General features: G+C 50.1%; 1 protein-coding gene across 1 annotated transcript in view; it reads left to right on the top strand.

The window, feature by feature from the left end:
• Nucleotides 1-25424, top strand: part of fto (FTO alpha-ketoglutarate dependent dioxygenase) — a 154825-nt gene that overhangs the window by 89890 nt on the left and 39511 nt on the right. The gene's annotated exons all lie outside the window — the stretch shown is intronic.

A 25424-nucleotide genomic window follows, 5' to 3' on the forward strand; every position in this document is an offset into this window, starting at 1 on the left:
ACAGAGGCCATTTCTGTGTATTTTCTCTACTTCTGCTCTTGTTCTTTTTTAGTATTTCTGTTTTTTTTCCCAAATGTTCTTACTTTTGTGCAAGTAAATCAAATCAGATTTTGAGTGCAGGTGAGCAAGCATTCCTGACGGACAGGCTGTTAAGATTTGATCAAGAATGACTCAAATATCCCACCTATTTATGACACAGTCAGTCTTGCTTTAAATATGAGCTTTCGCTTGCTCTCCCCTTAGGCGCAAGAGAAAGCCGGCCTTTCGATTTTTTTTAGTAGATTGCACTATGATTGGGTGGCAGGTGGTGGCATTTTTCTATAAACGTGTACGCGAGCAGTACAGCTGCCAACAGGCTGAAACAAATTTTCTGGACTGTCACTATATTTCCTTTGAGATAAGTGACACTCAGGTTGGACTTGGTTCTTGTGGTTTTGTGGCAAAACAAAGTAAACTTTTAGGTAACGGAATATTCCTCCCCCCATTCCCGGTTCTGTTTAGGCAACCCACAGTTAAGAAGGCAAGGCTCCAGTGAGCTTTCAGGCTCAGTTTAATCGCTCGTATAACTTAATGAAAACAGCAATTTCAGAACGGTGTTTTTCACGGTAATAGCCGGCTGTTGTAATGGCGCGCACGGGGGGGGAAGGACGCTATTATCGTTCCGCAGACGTTAGGTGCCGCTTGTCGCCGAGACTCTGTGGCGTTAAACACAGCCTTTTAATGCGGAAACGCCATTTCAGAAAGCTGGAGGCAAACCTGAAAGGCTTGGCTAACAGCCACTTCACTTGGAGTCAGAGCACCCAGTAATATCTCTCTGGTGTAATGCTAAAACAAAAAGAGCTGAGGGACAGGATGACAGGAAAGGAACTTGGGAAGGTGTGAGGCGGTGCATTGTAGTCCATGGGAGGTGTAGAGAAGGCCCATTGATGGGTTCTTCTCATCAAAGTTCTACCTGAGAAACTGACTTTCATAGCACGTTGGCCTCGGTGGCTTATTAGAGCCTGTTGTACCCTGGCGTGTATCCCATAATACCTTTTGTGCAAATGCATTAAGTCAGTGGTTCCCAACCCTGTTCCTGGAGATCTACCGGCCTCCATATTTTCACTCTCACCCTAACCAAGCACACCTCATTCGACATCTTGTTGTTCTGCTAATTAGGAGAATCAGGTGTGCCAAATTAGGGTTGAAATGAAAACCTACAGGGCAGTCGATCTTCAGGAACAGGATTGGGAACCAGTGTCTTAAGATAAGGATGAAATCTGTGCTGTCAACCCGTTAGGTCTTCTCGTGTGCAGACAGTTTGTGTATCCTGGAAAAAAGACTGATGTGCACTCGCTTCAACTGCCTACTCTCATGGGCTGCCAAGGGAGGGGAAGTAAGCATAGTAGTATACTATATATATATATATATATATATATATATATATAATTTAAAAAATTAGTATTGGGGAACTAATAGCAGTGAACCTGTGTAAAGGAAAAAGGGGAAAAAACAGCATTTAAAGGAGGGTGATGCCCTCACCCCACCCCCCTTCTCCGCCTTGCCATTTCCTCAGTCTGTTCCTTCCTGGTTCCCTTCTTCTCTTTCGTGCATCAGCTGACAGACTCTCTCTGGCTCTGTTAGTCCAGGTGTACAGGAGGCCTTCAGGGAAGATGAAGTCTTTTTTGCTGTCTCTCTCTCTTTTCTGTGGCAGCCCCGAGCCGTAAGGGCTTCATCGCGCTGGTGTTGGTGGTGGGGTGGGAGGGGTAGGGGGGGTGAATGCTGAGGGTAGGGGCGGGTGGGGGGGGGGTTTACCTGTAATTAGCACTCAGGAGCCTTGACTTTACCAAAGTGACGTGCGTGGTAATGATATTGTTAGCTCCCCTTAATTTACCCCACATCGCCATCAATTATGCCATGTGTTCCTATCCAGTTGTCTCTACCCCCTTCGCCATTGTTAATTATAACCTACAAGACTGTTACAGTTAATTTTATGGCAAGCATATTGTCTCTTCAAGGCTTCAGAGCGGGTCATAAATTATCCTGAAGGTGAAATTTAACTTCAGGGAAACAGTTATGAAAATTTCATCCATCTCGCTTAGGAAGTGCAGCTGCTCCTGTCAGCGTCCGCGTTGTGAAGGAATTATGGAGGGTCAGACCTGAGGGGGTGGGGGGGTGGGGTGTGGGGTGGGGGGTGCGCAGGGGCTGTCACCACGCAGAATGCCTCTCCTAGCCCTGTCAACCCCCACACCCCCCCCCCCCTCCCCACACACACACCCCCCAGCAGTCCTCCCATGTGGCTCTTGTGAGAGGCCGACAGCCACGCGGGCGGTCCCCTAGCTGTCTGACTTCATTTACTTTACTTAAATTTGGTTAAGGCAGGCAGGTGGCAGGACCTTACCTCTTCCCCTACTGTCATAAGCTGAGGTATCATCTGTGTGTCTGTGTGTGTTTGTGTGTGTCAATGTGTGTGTGCGTGTGAGTGTATGCGTGCGTGTGCTCGTATGTGTGTGTCTATGTGTGTGCGTGTCTGTGTTTGTGTATGTGTGTCTGTGTGTGTGTGTGTGTCTGTTCGTGTGATGCATGACAGAGCACAAGCCTTAATGAAAGCATTGCTTGCTCAGAAGATGAGATTTGCCTGTGGTTCAAGTGAACGGTGCCCTAATATTGCTTGCGACAGAATCTGTGCGGCTCCCAGATCATCAGCGTTCCTGTTCAGGCGTGCAGTAAGAAAAGTTACAGAACGTCATGACGACAGACCCTCGTTTGTAGGTTCTGTGGAACTGTGTTACGGTTAACCTGCAGTTGCTAATTATGCTTTGAACGAAGAACTTCAGTACAGATGCAAGATGGGAAAATGTATATTATGAACTTGTGCTTCAAAGTAGGTCACCGATTCCTGGGTGATAAATGTCTTATGAAGTAATGACTCTCTTATCATCACTAGATTAGTGGAAATTATTGTAATTAGCATTGCTACAGAACTCAAGTGGCTTGTTTAGGAAAACCCTGAAACATCTGCTTCGGTCATTGTTGTTGCCTGCGTGGCGTGTGCTGGACGGTATGTTGCACTAATCTGGGTTAAAAGGTCGCCGTCTTTTGTACGTTCAGGTGGCGAGGGCCTGGCTAAACGTCACCCGGACGCCTTCGTTATGAGTAGCGATTCATAGACGGAACGCAAATGACTCGCTGTTACAAAATGGATGTCCTGTCAGCCCGGAGGTGGTGAGGAATAAGCAGAGACCCTGGTGTTAAGCCCCCTGGTTTCCTGACACGGTTCATTTTTCATTGAAGTGAGTTTGGTGTAATGAGGAACCCCCCCCCCCCCCCCTTCCCTCCTCCCCTGCCCAAAATGATCTGCGTTCTGCGTTGGGGGTCGGCAGGCGCAGGTGTGGGACAAGTTAAGCCCAGCCCACCCCCGGCACCCCCCAAAACAGCTGTGTCGAGCATCCGCAGTGATACATCAGCTGCTGTGCTCAGACTTCACCCCCCCCCCCCCCCTTCCCCAAGCGTACCATGTTGGGCTGCTGCTGCAAGAGAGAACCGTCTCCTCAAGTACGTAGGGCCCGCCGCCAGACAGTCCGACGGCTGCTGTCACACGGACGCGACAGGAAGCCCCCGTTACGTTGCCCCGGAGTTGGCGGACGTCCGCGTCCCCGTCTTTTGTAAATAAGCGGGCTTTTGCTGCATGTGACGGATGGAAGGCGATCTGAAGTCTGCATTCGATTTGCAGCAGGAGCCTCAAACTCCCAGTCCTGGAGTGCCGCGGTCTCTGCTGGTTTTTGTGATTTCCTTTCAGTCAGCGGGCAATTTAAAAGCCTCGGAAACAAGGCGGGCAGGCTCTTTAGCCAATCAGTGACTTAAATTAAGCTTTTATGCGCAGGGACACATCACACACCAGCAGACACAGTGGCCCTCCACGATTTAAGTCTGAGGTCTTTGATCGTGAGTAAACTGAACAAGTGGAGTCAATTTGTGAAGTGTAAGACTTTGTGAACCTCTTAACGGGTAGAGCTACTGTGGGCTGTCTTCAGTCACTGACTCGTACGAACCAATGAAAACGCTTTGCCCTCTATAGAAAAACACTGATTGGTTTTTCATCTGTTCGTTGCCGAAAGAACCTTACAGCTCCACCCATTTTGGGGTTCATGAACTCACACTGCACAAGCACTCTGTTAGGCCACCCTGGGTGCAGTCATAACACAATATAGGTCCAATCCAACTCAATTTGGAGAAATCAAAGACGCAATCACGAAAAACATGACTGAACAATAGTAACTCAATAATCTGAGCAAAAATTGGAACTTTTCTCCGGAGCTAATGCAATTATATGAGAGAACTGGAAAAAAAACAGTCCTGACAATAAACAGTTTTATTTTGTGCATAGAAGTTAAGTTTATTTTCCAGATTATGTAACAGAAACATAATGTCAGATTATAAACGCGCCAGCCCCTTGGAGCGAGCGACAGAAGGCGGCACCGCGCGTCATTTCGCCGCGGCGATTCAGAACGGTAAAAATAAACCGGCAGATATTTCCCCGAAGCTGATTTGACATCGCCGACGGTGACGCGCGAAAAAAAAATCCTCGTCTCGGAACGGGACCGTCTCGGCTTTCTCGCGGATTCGGACGTGCGGACAGATGACCGGAGGGTGACCTTTGGCGTCTGGGTTCCCCGCTCGCGGGGCGAAAAGCCGCCGCCGCCGCCTCCTCCTCCGCCGCGCGGGGCCCCGGTCGCGCCGGCGTCCCCCCCCGACAGACGCGTAAAACAGACGCGGGCGGTTGTTGGCAGCGACAGGTGATCATAAAGTGGCACGGATGCCGAGGCAATGAGAACCCCGGGGGCTGGCAGCGGCATTTGTCGCGGCGGTGTATTCCGGCATTAGACTAATTGCGGCGGCGCGTTTTCGCCTGCCGGGGCCGCGTGTCCGAACATCAGTCATCCCGCCGCGCCGGGAACACGCCGTCTGGAGATGCGGAGCTGGCGTGAGAAGGGTTTTTTTTTTTTATATTTTTTTTTTTTAAGCGAGTCGGTCGTCCTGGACGGCAGACGGCTCCGCCCCGCGCCGATGCAGCTAGCGGGGGCGCGGGGGGTGAGGACGACGACCCGCGAGGCCTTCGAGTCGCCCCGATCGGTCACCGTGTGGGCTGCTTCCTCCAGGTCGAACCCGGTGTCTCCCAAAAACAGGCTGAAACCCAGTGAAGGCAGTTATTCTGGGTGAATGAATGTTGTGCAGCATCGTAGCCGCCGCTAAGCTTTTGGCTTTACCCTGTGTGCCTTGGTGTCCATCTCCTCAGTTGCAGGCCTGAGTTGCCTTTTGAAAACCACAGCAGAAAAGTGAAGAATCCCAGTGAACGTTTTTATGGTGAAACGCAAAGCGTTCAGATGAAAGCCCGCCTACATTTGGCTGGAAAGTGAAAGTTTTCTAGCCAACTAGGATGTCGCCAGGCTATATCCGGGTGAAACCTGAGCTATGTTGGTGTTAGCACAGTCCGCTTATGTCAAAGCATCTCTCACCGTAGATTCCCGCCCCTCTAGATGCCTAGATTCCGGCTTTTGCTCACTGGGAACTGCCTGTGCCTCTTAGACTAAACGACATGGCCGTTGGGTGGGACACCCAGACCACTCTGAGGACAGGTCACATGCCTACTCTCGCCTCTCTTAAAAATGTTCCGCTTCTCCCCTCTAGAGAGTGGGTATCTGGCATCAGGGAGGGTAAGAGCCACTCTTACCTTGGAAATCACTACCCCCCCCCCCCCCGGGTTTTGGGGCATCTCAGAATGGGGAGAGGGCACAGCTCCATAGCAAAGCGGTGAGGTCACGGCTCCTCCAGCTGGAGAATCAAGATGACTGCTCGTCACAGGGGCTAGAGCCGCGCCCAGGGGCGACTCACAAACCCACACGTTCGCAGCCGCCTCGGGGCAAGAACACGATATTCCTGAGACATTACACTGACGAAACCGCGCTGTAAAAACTAGTCGAGCCGCGGCGATTCTGACTGATTTATGAGATTGCTATTTGCAAATTAGCAGGTGTGAGCCAGGTGTAAATTAAGAATTTTTTGTGTGTGTGTGTGTGTGTGTATCTATGTGTGTGCATGCTTGCGTGTGAGTTTGCCTGTGCGTGAGTGTGAACAGCACATGCTTGTTCTTGATTTTTAATTGTTTCTTACCCCATTTTCACGAAACAAACTATTCCCTTCCGTCCTTCTCCTTGCAGTGATGTTTGAAGGTGGTTTTTCCTGAATGCGTTCAGGAAAATTCATGCACGGAAGGGAAGATCTCATGTATACAGGGGGTTAAGGGAGGAGGAGGAGGGGGTCAGGTAAGGTGGGCCCTTTGCAAATTCCATGGCCCTCTCTCTCCATTAAAAAGGCGATGTGGTATTTGAGTGTGCCAAGCATATCAAATGTTAAGACTGTTTGCCTGGACTGAATTTCAGAGGGAATCAAGCCTAGTATTGACAGATCCGTTTGCTGACATAATACAAGACTCGATCAAGCTCCTTCGCTTTCATATTAAGAAATATCAATGTGTCATAAAGGCAGAATGCGGTTCACTATGTCCTAATGCTCAGAGCCAAACGTGTAATAAATCTATGGAGGTAAGAGACTGCAGTTTTTTGCGTGGGAGTGTACCATGCGAGTTCTTTGATAGGCCTCAAATGTGACAGACAGGCTCCCTGGCCAATCAAAAGCTCCATCGACCTGCGTGACCAGACTGCAGCGAATGACCTAATTCCCACTCTGGCCAGCCCCGACCGTAAATTCCCCCACGTTGCACTTTAGTCAAAAATCCCATCTCGCTTTCAACTCTTTCCCCGACCTGACCGGGCCTCCCTTGTCCGGAAAGTTCCGAGCCGCGCGTCTGGGCGGGGAAACCCGATCGGGCGGAGAGCGGCGAGGCGCGTCGCCGCGGGGGCGGCTCCCCGGACGCGCCGTTCCAGAAATCGATACGGGATCCGAGGTGAGTCCTTCGAAGCGACCCCTGTCCCGCCCCGCTGGCCACGCCTGTCCTTGAACAAGGCTCCCCCCCTCGCCCCCTCCCCCCACCACTTCGCCAGACTGACGCCGGGGAAGTCTCTGCCGTTGAAGTGCCTCCTCCCTCCTTGGATCGCCGAGCCCTCCCAGCTAACGCTCGGTATCCAGCGTCGCTTTAGCGCTCGGTTCTAGCCCGGCGCTCTTCGCCGGCAAATAGAGCCGCACGGCCCCCCCATTTAGTGAAGGACCACCTGCCGGCCACCTGCACTGGGCTGTCCCCTTGGTGGAGCTCATCACGGCTTCTCTCTCCTCCCCCCTCCCCTCCCCTCCTCCTGAGGACTTCTTTAGTCTCATGCTGAAGTCGACAAGCGGCATTTTCCGTCCGCAGACTTCACCAGTTTTTTCCATCGGCGTCGCCTAGTGCTCCATCCTTCCCAGCACTCTCACAGGTGCGTCGGTCTCTCTGGAAAAACCTGCCGAGGACTGGATCAGCCGGTAAACGCTGTTCCTTTTCCTGACCTTGGTCAAAAACAAGATCTCTTGCCCCAGATACTGTCCTTCGTTGTCGTTTGAGCGAAGCTACTTCCTGTCCCGAGGGGAACGCTCGTTCGTTCAGAGTTCGGGTCACTGGTTGCGGAACCTGCTGGGAAATTTCAGCAGCCGTGGAGGAAACTGGAGGACGTGAAGCGTCGGCACCTACGTCCGTTGTTCAGATTCGGCCTCTTCTATTAGCCACGGTGAGCGACTACGAAGCCATTTTTCTCCTGGTCAGGCCCAGCGGTTCCTGGAGGCACATTCTAACCTGGTGAAGACAGTTATTGCAGGCGTACTAATATCACGCGGCATCATTTACCTCACTACACCCCTGTATTTTTTTTTATCCTTCCACCTTTTTTTTTATTACATTCGAATACAGGAAAACAAATCAGTATCAGTATGCGAATCATTGCATTGAAAGTTGAGCGGTGCCGCTTTTCGCGGAATTTTTGACAAACGACACAACGCGACCTTTAAAGTGCACGTCAGGCAACCCGGGCCTCGTTACCGGGCGACCCGCGGGTCGGGAAGGCCGCGGCGTCACCCCGTCGGCTCGAAACGCTACGGCGGGCGGGAGACGCGGAGCGGAGCCCGAAGCCCGAAGCCCTCGCGGCGCTCGGCTCGCCCGTTGGAAACAGATCGCGCCGCGAGGGAGGACTCTGAGCGCTTTTAATTAGACGGCGGCGCCGTTAGATTACTCGGGCTGAGCGGTGGGCCTCGTTATGCGCTTTTAGAGACGTGATTAAAAACCGCGCGCTTTACCGAGAGCGGCTTCGAGCACCCGGAGAGCCCCCCCGGGCGCAATATTTGTCTTATCGGGGATTTTCTTTACCGGAAACGTTACAATAATTAAAGGCCGTATTTGCTCACGTCCCTTTTATCGGCCGATGTTTATCTCCGCCGCTGAGCCGAGGCCGTTTCTCGTTAGCGAACCGATTCATCGCCCCCCCGATAGCGCGCGGCGTTCGTGGCGCAAAACCGCAGCGGCGGAGGCACACGCACGGCACCACATTTCCGTATTAATTGCCCTTCTTAAAAGAAGAGTGAAAAAAAAAAAGCTAAGCGTCCGAGAACACGCCGTGTTAACATCTAGCGAGGAGACCTCCGGGCCAGCGCAGCGCAGAGAAAAGGGCCTTATTAAATCCTTTTATGGAGCTATCGTATGCTAAAAAAAAAAAGCTTACGGTTTTCCGCGGTATCGGACGGTGGGATCTTGCAGCCGTGACCCGAGCGTTTCGGCGCGCGATCTAGTCGAGCCCTTCCTCCCCCCCCCCCCCCCCCCCCGTATCTACCTGGCCCTTTTTAAGCTCTTTATTAGCACAGGGCCGCTTACAGTGGAGCGCTCCTCCACGTATCTGACGACAGCCCCGCTCGCCTCGTTAATGACTGGGAGGAGCGGGAAACTAGGTAGCGCGCGAAGAACCCTCCCACATTTGAAATTAACGAGAGAGAGTGTTCAGGGCCCGGGTGGCGTTCGCTCTGCTCCGGCTTTGTCTGGAAAACACGTGACACCGCTAGCAGCCGCGGAACGCCGCGCGCTGTTATTCTTTCATTACAGCGGCCTTAGCGGCGTGGGACTCGGTCGGCCTTCGCCGAGCGTTTAATCCGCGGGGCTTTGGCGGGGAGCGAGCCGTCGCGGGGGAGGCCGCGGCGCTCGTCACAGGGCGCTGGTCTGGTACGCGCACGCCCCCCGCGCCGGGAGAGGCGGGCACGCCCCGCTTGAATTCTGAAGGGACAGGGTCGAGCGCGTCGTTTTGAGCGCTTTGACGTAAACCCCCGAGTGCGCCCGCCTCCCGTGCTCATTCCTCCGACTCCCAAACCCGCCCCCCCCCCGGCCTCATGACCCCACGCCCGCACTCCTTCGCACATGCTCTCGTCTAACTTCACGTAACAGCTTTTTTGGGTCGTTCCGTTTCGGTCGCGCTGGTGTTCTGTTTGGCAGGTCGTACTGTGAGCGAGTAGTCGGGTCGTTTGTCACCTGTATGCTTTGCACTGAAAAAGTCGTGGGGAGGGGGGGGGGGTGTGTGTATAATTAATACCCGGGCAAACAGGCTGTCTTCACAGCAGGAATGTGTATGTTTGACATCGCCGGGACTTGATTTTGTCAGCTCGGTCAAATCCCGGTGCTTTCAGACGTGTGGCGTCCCGCCTTTATTTATAATCCCCTCCACCTCAAAGTGCGGCGTCTTGAGTTGTTTCTCCAATAACGCAAGATTAGCGGGCTGCATGTATATTTCATTAGCGTTTAAAGTTAGCACACATCTCCAAAGTGAATTATGCATGCCTTACAGAGAAGGTACTTGTTTTCTGTTAGGCTAGGAAATCCAACAACTTTTTGTCAAGTCTGTTGATTCTCCATTAAATTCACAAATAGACTTAATCAGGCCAGAAAACTGTTAATCTTTCAACAAGTTTGCCCAACACAAGGAGCTGGGAGGAGGGAGGGGGGGTGGGATGGGCTGACAGGATGAACTGACATTGGGATAATTGGATTAATTTTTTAGCTTGCCATCGTTTGATGCCAGGAAAGCATCTACGCTGTTTGTTTGTCTGAATTAGGTGTTCTTCGGGAGACGGGTAGCTGAATTATTTAAGCTGCGCGTCTGCCGAAATGAAGCGAAACCTTGGCTTGGCTTCGCGGCGGGAGGAAATTGTTTATTCGCAAACGCAGCCCGCAAAGGAGCTCACCCGGTAAAGACGGGCCTTTTTTGAACCGTTCACCCGATGCAAATCGTGTAGTGCAGGAACGGGTAAAACACCTTTAACGGGCCTCGACCGTCCCTCAAAAAATCAGAAGTGTAGCGTTTGTACTTCGCGTCATCACAAAACCACCGCCGCGAAAGAGAACGCGCGACGAAAAGGGGACGCTAATTGCCGTTATTGTTTCTGTCATCGCATGACTGCGGAGAATTCGCAAGGCCCGCGTACCCCGAGGACGGAGATAGTTTTACCGGGGGGGGGGGGCGGGGATTTTGGAGGCCGTCCAAGGCCCCGCGGAACGCTCGGGGGCACTGCCCGTAATCCCGGCGGCGATCGAATGTACCGCGGGCGGGCGGGCCGGCCCGGCTTTCGGGCGCTGACTGACCGGCTCTAATTTTATCCCCGTAAAAAAGGGGGTCGGAAGGTCGGCAGGGGGGGTCGGATCTGTTCCCGTCTCCGACTGCCAGCTGGGGCCAGCTCGACGGGGGCACGCCTCGGCCCAGACGCGACGCGCGCCGGCCCCTCCCCCCGTGCCCCCCTCTAATGCGATTACGTCCAGACGCACCGTTGTCTTTTTATAACCGCGCCGCTTGGTCGCCCTCGCGACCGTCGCCGTCGGTGTCGCCGGCAGTGGCCGACGTCGATCGGCGGCCAGAGACGGACGGACGGCCTGCGGCAAGCACGCGGTCGCGTAAGACTCTGTTTTTTCCCCCCCCGGCATTCGCGACACGTTCATGAATTAACTTGTCGAAGAATGTCAGTATGCACGATATAATCATATGGGGAACCCTTGAAGCACAGCCTGTGTGTGCTAACGCTTCAGCCATCCGTGGATCACCAAGTGGGAAGGGTGTAGTTTCATTAGCTTCAGTATTCAAAGTACCACTTTCCCTCTTTTACTTCAGAATTTCCTAGCTTCCTAGGTGTTTGGTAGGGCGTGCTTGCATATGACACTTCCGGTTTCATCTATAACTTGGGAGGTTCCGCTTCATTACTTTCAATTTTGTTTCTGTATAAAATGACCCCAAATACTGACCTTTGAATTGCATCAATATGAACATGGACATAGAAAGACTTTTGATAGATAATGGGTTTGTGTTTGTCCTCTCTGTAAAATGCATGTTTAGGACGCTGTGTTTCGGCACAGAAGAACAAAACACAATTTCTCCCTCCTACAACTGTTAGACAATACGTTGGGCATATCTTATGTGAGAACTGGCCCTTATATTCTTTCTCTCTCCAAATATTGCTTTGTCATCCTTCAATTGACTCTATAGTCAAGTATTAATGTTTTCTCTGTTTTGAAAAAAAATGAAAGTGAAAGCTCAATGCTATTTGAAAGGCCCTAGGAAACACCAGGAAAGTTCCGGGTGCTGGCATTGTGAGGGACACCACATTGCGGAGTAAAAACAATCCGGTACACTAACCTCTGGAGATCCCCTTTCAAAGGGCACCATCTGACTCGCCTTTGATCTTTCGCGTTCCAGTTCAGTTACACTTATTACGTAGTCAGTTGTTTGTCTGTTATTTTAGCTTCTCTCTTTTGGTAGCTGTTTGGTCATTTTGATGAAAATGCAATTAAAGCTACATCTGTTCTTCGTGCTGCCTAATGACCCACAGATGTACGCTTCTACAAAAGCCATATTCCGTTGCTCAGTTTTGTTTTTTGTGCAACATTTTTACAATAATTCACCTTATTGAATTGGTTTGATACAAAATTTGATATAAAGATTTGTTGGCCTTTGATAAGCCTTAACCTCTTCTCTTCGTGAGAGAAATAGGGACCTGTAGGCCTTGAGATGTGCTTTGCAGGGGATGTTTACAGATTCCTTTTAGAGGGTTCCTCCCTCCCTCGTGCGCTTAACGGCTGAACCTGGCATTAGAGACAAGGCCTCACAGAGGCCCAGCTTCTAGCACGCGGGCCGCAGTCACAGGTCTCGTCCTCCGCATCATGGCCGCCATTCGCCTGTGTTCACACCTAGCCTCACCCCCCCCTGCTGGAACCACTCTGAGGTTCGTCAGTTTCGGCATAGGTCTTGAACAGCTCGCTTCACAGCACGGTCGCTCAGATCTAGTAAGGTAACAAGGTGCCATATTAGTGTTTCTGTTTATGAATCAATTTGTTTATGAATTAATTATTTATGATTTGTTCATTGATGAAAGGGGGGAAAAGTCACAGGTATGCATGCTTGGAACCCCTTTAGTTTATAAGTTTATAAAAGTTTGCCTTAAATACCTAAAAAACTAAATCTTGAGTAGTATGCTGAAAGTGTACTTTCACTGTACTTTCCAGAAGTACGCTTAGATTATGGCTTAAAATACTTAGTCTACCAATTTAGGATACAAAGTTTTGAAGTAATTCATAAATGGTAAACTTCATGCACCGTTCCAGAAAATACTAAGTACACTTAAAACGTTTTATGAAGTATTTAAAAATATGCATAAACAATAAACTTAATGTGCTTAAGTATACTTTAAAACATTTACTTTTATGAACTACTTTTGCTTAAGGGACTGCATGGAATATTAAATATCCCATAGCTGAGCGTTCCAGAGGGGTAATGTGTAATTACTGGCTAATATCCAGCCTGTTTGGTTTATTGCCTTTCTCATTACGCTATTTTCATGCGGCTTTGTTTACGCTGAACTTTCTTGAACAGTGGAGATGTATCCGGTCATATTTGATTCCATCCAGGAGTGGGCCCCCAACTTTTAATTTTTATTTACCCCATCCAGTTAGTTTTTTCTTTACACTCCTATCACTGGAAGGCGTGATCGGTTAAAGGCATAACTGTGGGTGACCGCATATGAACGTAGGTGTTCCCGTCTCTCTGATCTGTGCATTTTTCAGCCGGAGTGGCTCTGAAATTTTTTACGTTACATCGGTTGAAGATAAATGAACGGTGGAACACGGTGTCGAATAGCGTCCGCTGCCACTCAGATTATTACAAGTAGTCCCTTGGGAGATCATAAGTACCCCTCCCCTCCACCCCCCCCCCCCAAAGGTAGTCTTATCCCAGTTTAAGAAGTGTCGGTTCACAGCGTGTAGACCTGTTGGCATTTGGAAGGAAGGAAATCTCTGTCTTGTTGCTGGAGGCCTCTTCTCTTTCCCCCCGGTTACCTAATGCCATAATACCTTTGGGGAGTCTGTCGATGTCTCTTTGATCCTCGTTCTCTGTGACCCCCTCTCTCTCTTTCGCACACACACGAGCACACGCAGGGAATAAGTACCGAGTAGCAGTCGATTCAGAAAGGTATGTAAACAAAAAGCCTTTGGGTTCCAAGAAAACAACAGTGCCGCTCAACTGTCAACGCCCCCTCCCCCCACCCACCCCCCCACTGCGTCCCAAAGCGCAGACCCTTGCATGACCCGCCGCCTAAAGGCTTTTTTTGAACGCAGCTCTCCCGAGACCCTCGCTTGCTTCCGGGTCTACGCGGCAGCGAAGCGGCTTTTTTCGAGAGGAGCCTCGCGCCTCAAAGCGAAGGAAGGTAGGAAATCCTCGCGACGGCGACGCGTCGATCCGTCGCTCGGGGGAACGTCCCCCTCCGACGGGCTCGGCGCGCCGACCGACCGACCGACCGGGCGGCTCCGGAACGCCCCGCCGCGATGCTCGGAATCACGGCGGGAAGCGGGCGGGCGGGTCGGACGGAATGGGGATCGCGTTTCGAGAGAGAGCGAGAGCGAGAGCCGTGGCGATCGATCGCGTTGCGGGAGGACCCGGCGTCGCATAAGCGCGCGCTTTGCCCACCCCCCCCCCCCTCCCTCCCCACCACGTCTCCCGAGTCTCGCCAAGTAAAAACATCTCTAGCGCTGCTCCTTACCTTGAAACAAGCCGGAAGGCGCTGGCCAAACACTTCTAATGTTGGAAAATTGAGCCGCTTTGAACCGGGGTGTTTTTAATAACTGCTTGGTATGCATCCTGAAGGGTAACCTGTGGGCTTGGCTCCGCGAACCCTAATCCCTTTGATTAAGTGCCAGGGCAGATAGTTCTTATTGAGCAGACTCTGCCTCATTATTCTCTCTCTCTCCACTCAGGGGTTTTGAAAGCGAAACACTTGAATTTCAGCAGGTAATCCTCCCACGTAGCCCCGGATAATCTGAGCGGTTTCTGGAAAAGGCGTAGCTGTTTGGCGTGATCTCATTCGCCTCCCCCCCCCACCCACCCCCACCCCCAACCCCGTTTCCCACCTCCGCTTTGGGTCGAGATGACCCTTTCCTGATCTCCGGTTGCACGTTACGTACCTCCGCCCCCCCCCCCCCCCCCCCCCCCCCCCCACAGGCCGTATCGCCGCGCCGGCAGCCGGCTATCAGGCGGCAGACCTCGGCGATTACGGAGACAAAGAGGAGTAATACCGGTTGCCGGGGTAATTAGGCTGACTGCGGTCTGCCAGCGGCTCTCCGGCGGTGCGCCCCCCAGTAACCGCCCTGTGGCTCAGCCGCGGAAGCCGCTCGAAGGAGCCAAGATCCTGTCCCACCCAGGCCCCTGTTATCCCACTACACCATTAACGACTGTGCCACTGCCACTGCCACTGAAGTGTGTCACAACCCCCCCCCCCCCCTTTAGCCACGCAACAAAGGACAGCCACCAGACTCTTAGGTCATGGCTGGTTTACTAGAAGGAAGGAAAAGTACCAGAAAGTACCAGAAGGTTTCAATCTTTGATTCTTTCTTTTAATGCCTCCCCATTACAGGCATGACTTTGTCCCTTTTTTTTGTTCGGGGATCTGGGCTTCATCAGATCTTGCGTTGAGAGTTTTCAGCGCGATTTCATCAGTGCCAAAACCAAAGCAATCATTTTGCTTCTTTTCACATGAAGAAAGCCAGCGCGTTAACAGTAGAACTTGGCAGGTAGAATAATCGTGTTTTTTTTGGTTTGTAATGAAACCAACTCTTCAACTCAGCAGTTTTTCCATTACATTCACTATTCTAGTTTTGCCATTTGGTTTTGGTGTCCTTTTAAAGCTTTCGAACTCTGCATAGACATATCTATCAAACGTTCCTGGCATTCCTGACATTAATCAAAGAAAGCTGATGGAAATTGGAGCAGAGTGGACTCTAAATCGGTTGACCCTTCCGGTGTTCGAACCACCGCAACTATTCCTAATCAAAGTTAAGGTGAGATTCGAGGGTACTCTGAAATTTGCTCCAAAATGCACAAAATGCACTTTTGTTGCTTCCCAACACTGGATTCCAAACGGTATTGTTCTCTTAAGGGCTTTTCTTCTGCGCTCTAACCCAAACCAGTCCGCGCCGAAGTGGAGAAGCTCGAGTTACTCTCCCCTTACGCAGATCAAATGGTCTATAAAAGATCGCAGCTGGGACAGAATTGTATTTTGAATTTCCTTTTCTTCAGAAAGACTGGGGAAACAACAGCAGTGACAAATAAAAGCTGAATGGTGTTTTCATAACATTTTCATTTTGTTTTTGATTATTTCCCCAAAACGCGACTGCGTTCGGTATGGTTTCATTTAGCGTCACGGTTTCCCTCTGAAAGAGAAGGAGACGGTCTTCGATTATGACCGGCTTCAAATGCGAAGATACGAATCCGGAGGACAGACCCGATGCGGTCTGCACCGGGCCAAGAAAAAGGGAATTTGAGGAATAGCACAAGAAAACCGAAAGAACTTCATTTATCCAAACTACCGCAGAAAACAACTGCAGCATGTTGTCAATTTGCGTGGAGTTGAGTTGCAGAAACTCTGTGCTACTCCTCTGCTTTTCAGTACTCAAAACTTAAAGACCTAATAAGCAACCACAACTGTGGAGTTTGTTTCTGTGTCCCAATGGTTGGGGAAGTGGGACGGTGAAACCAGCATTGCACTTTTTTTAACCGGGCCCGGCATCTGTTTAGGGGACTAGGGTTGAGGAGGATAAGCGCGTGTCACGGCCTTTCTAGAGCCGTCATAATGCCGTCATGCCGCTTCTTGGCGTTTTTCGGGAAAGCTTCGCCCCGGGTGCCCCCAAAAACCCTCCTCAGAAGCTTTCTCATATCTCATATAAGGGATTCTGGATGGATTTTAAGCCCAAAAATTTGTGTTTGATGGCCGTGAGTCTATACTCAAAAGTATACAGCTGAGCTGAGTAAATCTTTCAAACACCTGGAGGGACTATATTCACCAAGCCCCTGAGTGGGGTTTTGGAGTACTAAGTGATTTTTTTGGGACGTTGTTTTTCCTAAGCTGTTTAAAAACTCTGGCTGTGAAGAAGCTGCATGCTACTTTTAGATGTCTACTTTTAACTTTTAGCTTATCATCCCCATCCATTCTGTCTTCTGTCCTTGTCTGTGTTTCATTTAATTGGAATGATTACTGTGTTCTTTGTAGAGGAGTGAATAACTTCTATGAGATATGAATGAAGCTTCCAAGAAATAAAACTGTAAAACTCATTGTTTTTTTTGTGTGCTCACAATCTTCTTTCAAAGTGATGGAAGGATAAAGATGAAAGAAATGAATGATAAAGATAATAGAGATAAAGACTCGTAACTGAGCAGAAAATTACCTGACAGGAACATTTGTGATTGTCCCCCACCCCCCCCCCCCCCCCTCCGAAAATGGCAGTTAACTTCTTTCTTACTTTTCCTCTTTTTTTACACTTTTCATAAACCACCTCCTTTTCTGGGAAAACAAAACGTTACAAAAACCACACAGCAGTGCACGCAGGTGTCTGGGGCGAGCGTTCCTTTCCTTGCTCCGGGGGGTTATTTACGAATTGTCTCCCTTGAACCCTGAGAGGCGAAGCAGGATGTGGGGATCAGTCGGAGGGAAGCCCCGAAGGCTGGCGGTGTACGCGCCGCTCAGGTGGGCTGTGGGGTGACGGGCCCGTCCCTTCGAGCGAGAGAGCGAGGTCTGGGGGAGGCGCTGGGGGGTGGCTGCCTTTTGTCGGGAGATTTACATCCGCGAAAAAGCGGGCGCGGCGAAGCGCTGTCATCGCGGTGAAAAGAGCGACTGTCTGTCGCTCTCTTAGCGGTTCTGAACAATTTCTTATTTCTTCCTCGTGATGAATTGCTCTCGCTTTCCCACACGTTGCTTTCTTTTGTTTAAATCAGCAGCACTATTATTATTATTATTATTATTATTAATAATTACATTTATATAGCACTTTTCCATATGCTCAAAGTGCTTTACAGTGAAGGGGAACTCACCTCACCCACCACCAATGTGTAGCACCCACCTGGGTGATGCACGGCAGCCAATTTGCGCCAGAACGCTCACCACACATTAGCGAAGGTGGAGAGGGAGAGAACATTTATTTAGCCAATTCAGTCTGGGGATGATTTTTAGTGGCAAGTTCTTGCGAGAGCCAGATCTGGGATTTGGCCAGGACACCGGGGAACCCCCTACTCTTAGCGATAGCACTGATATTACGCTACTTTTCTACCTCACCCTATAAGGTGTAAGATCACAGTGTGTGATTGCAGTGTTCTTAATTGAACGTCGTACAGTAATGCTGACGTAACAATCGCTACTAGTAAGTGGAAGCACTGTGAAGTTCTAGAACACTGACTTCTGACTGAAAAAAAAAACCAAGAAACCTACTCTTCAAGGGGTTAATGAAAAATGCATTGTCAGTTTTGCTTGGGTTCAAAAAAAGCAAATAAAAAATGATCTAAATTTTCAAATTAAGTGAAGAGGCAGGACAAATATGAAACATACATTTGACAGTGTGACGGTAAATACTTGATAAGGGACAGGTAAGGGACACACTACCAGGTAATGTGATGAAGGCGTGGTTGTGCTTCACATACTCTAGGACACGTCTCCACATTGCTGCGATGGTAATTGTTACGCAGCATTTTAAAGGAGGGTAGCGAGGGGGGTACACCGCACGTAGGTTTGTTTAAGGTTTGCGGCTTTTCACGGTCGTGCTATTTTCATTTCAGCGTAAACTACTGTCTTTTGGTTTTTCTTTCGCTCCCATGTTGTTTGTTTTTTTTTTAAACGTTAGCGCAGTCAAAGTGTTTCTTGGAGCGCATGTGCTCGCTGGCCGCTAAGCGAGGTTCGAGTTACGACTGGTTTCTGAGGAGAGTTCTAGTTGGAGAAATGAAAAAATGAAAAAAAATATTGTGGCTGAAAAAAAGAAAAGAAAATCCAAACAAAACCGTCTGCTTCTTGGAAAGGCTGCTCCTATTCCCTTCAGTGGCTGTTACCGCAATATTACATTATCAAGCATCGATGGTTCAGTTGGAGTGTAGCGTATCTTAGATATCGAGACCTTGGAGTTGCAGGGTTCGCTCTACCACTTCTGTTCTGATATATTGATCTTTAAAGTTCTTGCCAGCTCATTTGTTTTATCACTTAGAAATTCCTAAAAACTTGAACCACACCTAAAGTTTAAACTTGTTTTACGTTTATTAACACTGAAAAATGCAGCATTTATTTTGTACATAACTCTCAAAAAATCTCTTAGAACCCTGTAATTCTCATGTCACGATATGTTAGAAAATAAGCTAATAATGCTTATAGTGGAACTGACTTTACACCCACACCTGGGGGTTTTCGGTGATAGTTTATAGAGGTATGTGCATGACTCCTCGCACTGTCCTCATATTGCCTTTGCCTTAAACCGAGATCCTGGCGCAGGCACCAAAGATCCAAAGATGGTACGCGGTTCCCCAGCTCTCAGTCTGGCCATCAAGCTATCACCAGTTTAATTGGCTTGATACTTAATTTCCTCACCTCCTCAGCTTATATTTGTGTGAGTTTCCCCCGTTCACCATAACAGCTTATAAAGAGGTGCTGTATGAATCTGGCCTCAACTTTGAGGTGTATCTACTGACCTGGATACAGCAGCCTGGGTCAGTTGAGATCGCTAACGCTTACCCTGTTGGCTCTGTGCTGTATCGATAAGTCCCCGCCTTCCGTGTTGGCAGAAGCCAAGTCGTTCATACGCTCTAATCAGTTGTCAGGCTGTGGATTTGTGGGCCGCACTCGAGCCGGAGGCGCAGTGTCACGGAGAGCGTGGGCTTCAGCATCGATGGAGGGGGTTGAACCCTCAGCAGCGTCGGGAGGCCCTGCTTCGGGATTCTCACCTGTCTCCCCGGGCGCCTCACCGCCTCATTCGCCGCTTCGCGCGACATTAAAGGAGCGTCTCGCCTTATTTCGAAGGGGGCAACTTTTACACCGTTCATATCCCTTTTCCCGCCCGCGTTCAGAGGAGATGCTCGGGAGTCTTTCGCTGCCAGTTCGGCACGAAAAATGAAAGTCTTCAACCCCCCCCCCACCCCCCCCCCCCCCCTCGCCCGCCGCTCTCCTGCGCGCCGCCGGTTGTTGCTCTGTCGGCTCGGGGAGCTGTCAGCGGACGCCCGCGGGAACGCAGGGCGCTCCAGAAAAATGCGCCGGTCCTCGTTAACGCGTAGCTGTCGCACCCGCGCGCACGACAGAGGCCCGCCTGGCACAAAAAGGGGGGGGGGGCGACGAGATCGAGGAGAGAGCGCCCCCCCCCCCTCATGTTCACACACGGTAAGGATCACAACGTACAGGAGCCTGTCCCATCTGAATTGGTGGCGGGGCGGGGTGGGGCGTGGGTGGAGCGGCAGGGAGGAGGTGCGACGTCGCAGCCCCGCCGGGCGTTCTCACACAGGTGGGGAGGCGAGGAGCGCCCCCGGGGGCGGGGAGGAGGAGGAGGAGCGAGCGGCGGCCTCACCTGGGCCCGAACGGCGGGCTTGTAAATCACCTCCGTTTGACGACGGTACAATTCGGCGCGGTCCCGCTTGCTCTCTGCGCCCTCTCTTTCACACGCAGCGTATGAAAAGAGCTCATAAAACGTGTTTTCTTTTGGTTTTTTTTTTTTAACCCCCGCCCCGCATGTGCCCACTGGTGCCTTTTCCCAGAGCGCAGGTCTCTGTTCAGACTTCGCGGCTGAGGAGGACGGCTCCCGGCTCAGTCAGACCTCCGGCGCTTAACAAGTCGGTGCTCGTGCCCTCTCCTGTCGTCAGTGACTAACCCCGCTGCCGTTTGATGTGCAAACAGCCCACATTAGCACCGGCTAATTCCCTTCTGTGTACGTCGGAGGCGTATTACGCTCCGGCGGTTCAGATCCGGGGCTGCAATTATGCGCCGGCGTGCCTCGCGGTGGGCACGTCGGGTGCAGACGAGGTCTTTTCCGGAAGGCGGCAGGCAGGCAGGCCGCGGCGGCTCGAGCGCTAGCCGTTACGGAAGCGTCCGCTTCACCTCGCCCGCGACCGTCGGCGACGAAGCCCACGTCATCACACTGTCTGTTTTTTTTTTGTTGTTTGTTTTTTTTTAGGAAAGGGCTCACGTCTCTCGCTTAACGCGCTCTTAAGCGCTTGATGACGCGTGAAAGCGCACGTAGTCGCCGCGATGACGGCGCGCTCGGGCCCCGTTCAGGCCGCCGGGTTCGCCGAGGCTCCCGCTAACGTAAGCGTCTGAGGCACCGTCTGGCTTCGGTCGCGCGGTGGGGCAGACCGCTCGCTCGTCCGCAACCGGCCAGTCCAATCAGATGCATCCTTAGGGAGCCCAGGGTGGCCGGAAACACTGAGTTTATAAACGGAACCGGATCCCAGTGATTCCCACCACCGCCTTTGCTGAGTGAATCACATGTTCCGGTTCCGTGTTTTCGAACGTTCTTTTATCTGTGCGAAAGTACATTGCGCAATGGAGAAAGCGATTTCGGTACTGTAAACAGTCCTTGACTTATGTACTGGATATATACTGGAACGATTCCGGTTGAATACAATGAATTGAACCCGCGACCTTTGAGTTGCAAGCGAGGTTCCTTCGCCATTCTTCTGCACTTCTGTCCTCCTTTCTCAGAGCGACTTCGTCTCTGCCAAGGAGTTTCTGGAAAGGAAGTACTTAGGGCGCATTTTGGAAGGTCGTGAATGGTACATTGTCTGTGAGCTATTGAATTAGCGTCTCCCAGTGCACCGTTGCCATAAAGACTTGTCTTCAGTCGTTAAGCGTTCTATTATCAGGGGGGATGCAGGAGTTTGGAAGGCTAGCAACAGCGGGGGGGGGGATTTAGCAAGTTCCTCTCGGAGCGCCTAGCCGCGCGACGCCGAAGCGCCATTCTGTGAACTTATTTTGCCGCGACAAAAAAAATATAAATAAAAGAGCCTTCTAAATGGGTTTGATATATGCCTTTACCTCCAGCGAGCATTTTATATGCAAATGAGCGATGATTCCTGAGAGGGAGAAGCGCCCGGGCTTCGCGGCGGCGCGCGGGCGTGCATCCTTTCCTTTTGTACCGGCGGATTAGAGAGATCTGTTATGGTTTGTTAACATGAGACTTTCAATTCAAATTAAAACGAAACCATGTGTAGAATTAGATTAAAAAAAACAATGCGAGGCGAGTGGCTGGCCGAGCAAGGAGCCGGACTTTCCCCCGGCGACAAAAAAAAAAAAAAAAAAAAACGCTTTCTTCTTGCTCCTCGGAGCCGGCGCGGACAAAAAAAAAAAAACACAAACAAAAAAAAACACAAACAAAAAAAAAACTCCCTTTTGTCGCGTTTTTGGACGGCGCTTTTGCGAAGTGCGCTCGCGTCTTGCTTCGTCCTGTAATGGGCCGTAATGACCTGTTAAGCTCCACAGACAGCCGTCGTCTCTCGCCGGAGTCGTCGGCGTAGAGACGTGCGAATAGTTTTTTTTGTTTTTTTTCTTCTCCAGGGTTTGGAAGTCGAGGCGTTTAACGACGGCCTTTTCGGTCGGCGGAGATTTGTAGCCGATCGGAACGGGCTGAAAAAAAGGAAAAACTGAAAAATCCAGCGGAGTGAGGGGTGGAGAACGGGGTGCGTCGCTCTTGCCGGGCCGATAAAAAAAGAAGAGGCGATGACGTCGCGGGGTCTCGCGCTGCGATGCGTTTCACGGCCGTTTCGGGACCGTCGTTCAGGCTCCCTGCCCCTGCCCTCCTCATCTCTCATTCCTGCTTTCTTTTGCCTTTTATTCCCTCTCTCTGAACATTGTTAACTTCTCGTTACTGTTAAAGGCATCGTTCACTTTCTGGGTCTTCTGATATATTTTAGTTTTTGTTCGTCCCGGACTACTTCTATGTAACAACAGATATTTTTGGGATGCCGGCAAGAAGTTTTCGATGACCAGGCAGCGTTACAATGACTGGAACAAAGGCATTCGAGGGTTTGTGGTCTAGAGCAAGAAAATTACGATTCGCGTAAGTCCAAAAGTGGCTCGTACAGCGACGTTATGTAAGCTGTCCCTCTGATCATAACAATGCATTCAGATGCGAGGATTGGCATTACAGCCGGCGCGGGTTTGTGACAGTGACGGCGGTTGCCGTTAGCCTGCCGATCGAGATGCTGCGACCGCAGGGGGAGGAGAAAGGGCCTGACCGTTTATCCATGTCATGACATTTCCCATTCACGTCACGACGCTGTTCCTCCACGTCAATACAACGATCATTTAGTACCTGAAGCGGTGGGGAGCGGGTTGATGTAATGAGGCTGAAAGCCGGTCTCTTACCTACTCGTTGCTGTTCATTTTCATGGGGGGGGGGGGGGGGGGGGGGGGGAGTATAAGGAGTGTTCATTATCTCTTAAGTGATGGCTTGTCAATAAGCCTCCTTTTTAGTTATCCTCAAACTGCGCTTGCATCCCGCTCCTCCGTCGAGCAGTGTCTACGGCACGATTACACCGCTGAGAGAGAGAAAAAAAAGAAAAAGATAAATTATGCGCCGGCTGGATTGTGACATGCTATCTTGGTGCTATTAATGGACCAAGATAATTGCAATGGATTATAATTGCGGGTCTTAGACTTCCAAAGTATACTTAGTCTGGCATCGATCTTCATACTAGCCCTTGACAATTTGAACCGTACCAACACAGGTTTACAAGTCAGTCCCGCCTCTTCGTAAAAAACAGGGAGGGCCTTTTTGAGCGACTGCGGACACGCACAGGTTAGAACACGATTCCAGCAATATCACTGCACACCGCCAGAGGTTATGAAAGATAATTAAAGACGTGGGGAAAAAGAAAAAAAAAACACATCTTAAATGTTTCGGAGGATGCATTATTGCAGTTTTTTTTTTTTCATTGCGTGACTTCTTTTAATTGAACTTTCAAACACTGTTCTCGCCAGTGGTTATCGTTGAAACTTTAAGCTGAACGGAGATTAGTGGGAAGTAATTCTTGTCAAAAGATCTCCAGCTTTTGTTTAAACTGACGAAAGAGTGTCATTGATATTTTGAAAAGGGACTTAAAGTGTTTGTGTTTAATGTTTCATGCGTCACACTTGTAATAACTGCGCTCATTATTTAAAAGAAGCCCAGTGATGAATGAATGTATTGTACTATATATTCTTTTCCCTAATTTTGGCACTTTTCTTTCATTAAATATCCAAACCTTATGAAACGTCAAAAGTACTGCAGGTCGTATTTTCTGCGTTTTGAAGGGTTTTTTTTGACAGTTTATTTAAAGCGGGATGCAGTGAAGAGCATCGCAGAGCTTTAAAGAGAGCTTCAAATTCGGAACAATCAGACGTTTAAACTCCTTTAGATTCCCCCTCAGCATGTCTCCTCCTCCCTAGCAAACCCTGTCAGTGACTGTGAAGCTTGTTTAACTCAGACTTGGGGAACAGGCACTGGCAGATTTTGCGATGCTTTCTTCTGCCTTTTCCCATTTACATGCCTTTTATTTTCATGTCTCTACCAGCGGTTCCTGGTATTCATGGAGTTATGGAGCTTCTGGAATGTTCTGGAATACTCCGTCTCCACCAGGGCCCGCTCTGTAGAAAAATAAATAAATAAAATAAAACATTGATATTATAACTAAAATAGATGCATCAAAAATATAAAAGAAAGAATAATAAGAAGAATGATAATAGTAATAAATAAGCAATGCCTATATTGGGCAAACTGACAGAACTAAGCTAGCAGGGATTTGAGAGGTGCACCTTACTCGCAGTGTCCCCTGATCTTAGTAGGGGGGTGACATAGCTCAGGAGGTAAGACCGATTGTCTGGCAGTCGGAGGGTTGCTGGTTCAAACCCCGCCCTGGGCGTGTCGAAGTGTCCTTGAGCAAGACACCTAACCCTAACTGCTCTGGCGAATGAGAGGCATCAATTGTAAAGCACTTTGGATAAATGCAGTCCATTTACCATTTAGTACATTCGAAAGGCCATACGGCTGGATAGTAAATATTTTGTTTTAGCTTTAACGCACTGGCGCACCACTCCCACAGCCTCCAGGAAGAGCGCCCTTATTAGGTCATTTGTACAGTTCTTCCTCGAGGAACACTTGGGAGAGCCAATCCGGGTCCGGCGTCCCGGCAGCTGGAGGGAAACTAATAGGGCCATCTTTGAGAAAATAAATAAATGATGGGGGCTTACCCAGCCGAAAGCCCTCGGAGCTTATTTAAGCAGAACTGAAAGAAGGGGGAAAATGATTAAAATATGAATTTTGCACCTTTTAATGCGCTCGCCGGGTTGTTCCGTTGCGTCTCACGCCGCGGATGTAAACAGCGCAATTATGGACTGTGCGCGGGAGTTAATTATAGCGCGCGAGGAGCGCCCTGGGGAAAATTGGCGGAATGTGCATACTGATAAAGGAGCTTCTCATTACCCCCCCCCCCCCCCCGATTCAGCTCGCTCTCGCCCCCAACGCCCCCCCCCCCCCCCCCCCCCCGCCGATGATGACGAGGGCCCGTGGAGTGCAGACCATCGGGGGCTTGGCTCCTGGGTCACACGCGGCTTGAGGACCAATTACTATTAAGGAAAAATTAATCTAAATTGGAACGGCGTCGTGTGAATGGTGCCTTCTCGAGCCGGAGTTGAATTTATGGAAATGGGGTTGTGGGGGGTGGGGGGTGGGGGAAGGGGGGGGGGGGGTGAGCTTAACTGTCAGCTTAGCCTTTTTCGGCGCGGTTTTTAGCTAAGGAGGAAAAATTGAGAGAAGCTCCTAATAAAGTGGGAATGCATCTCTGGGGACAAAATAGGGAGTGGGATTTGAAAATTGAATTGTTTTAGGGAGGCATTTACATTTTGATTTAGGTCATTAGCATGGTGCCACGGCAAAGTGTGCCTTCCCCGAATATAAATTTGGCCTGATTTAAGCTTATTTCATTTGTTCTGTATCAGTGAAGGAAATAATGAAAAAGAACATGATTTTGCCTTCCCCCTTTTGGCTCTTCCTATTTTACTTTTGCTGTGTTAGTTCTCCTCTAAACCAACGAAAGGAATCATGTGGTGTAATCGCACACAAGATCAGTAGGCCTATGTAGGGTCATTTCAGATGAAAGCAGTCTGGATTTAATTCATTTTTT

The sequence above is a fragment of the Anguilla anguilla genome, chromosome 5, assembly GCF_013347855.1.
Source record: "Anguilla anguilla isolate fAngAng1 chromosome 5, fAngAng1.pri, whole genome shotgun sequence".
Taxonomy (NCBI): Eukaryota; Metazoa; Chordata; class Actinopteri; order Anguilliformes; family Anguillidae; genus Anguilla; species Anguilla anguilla.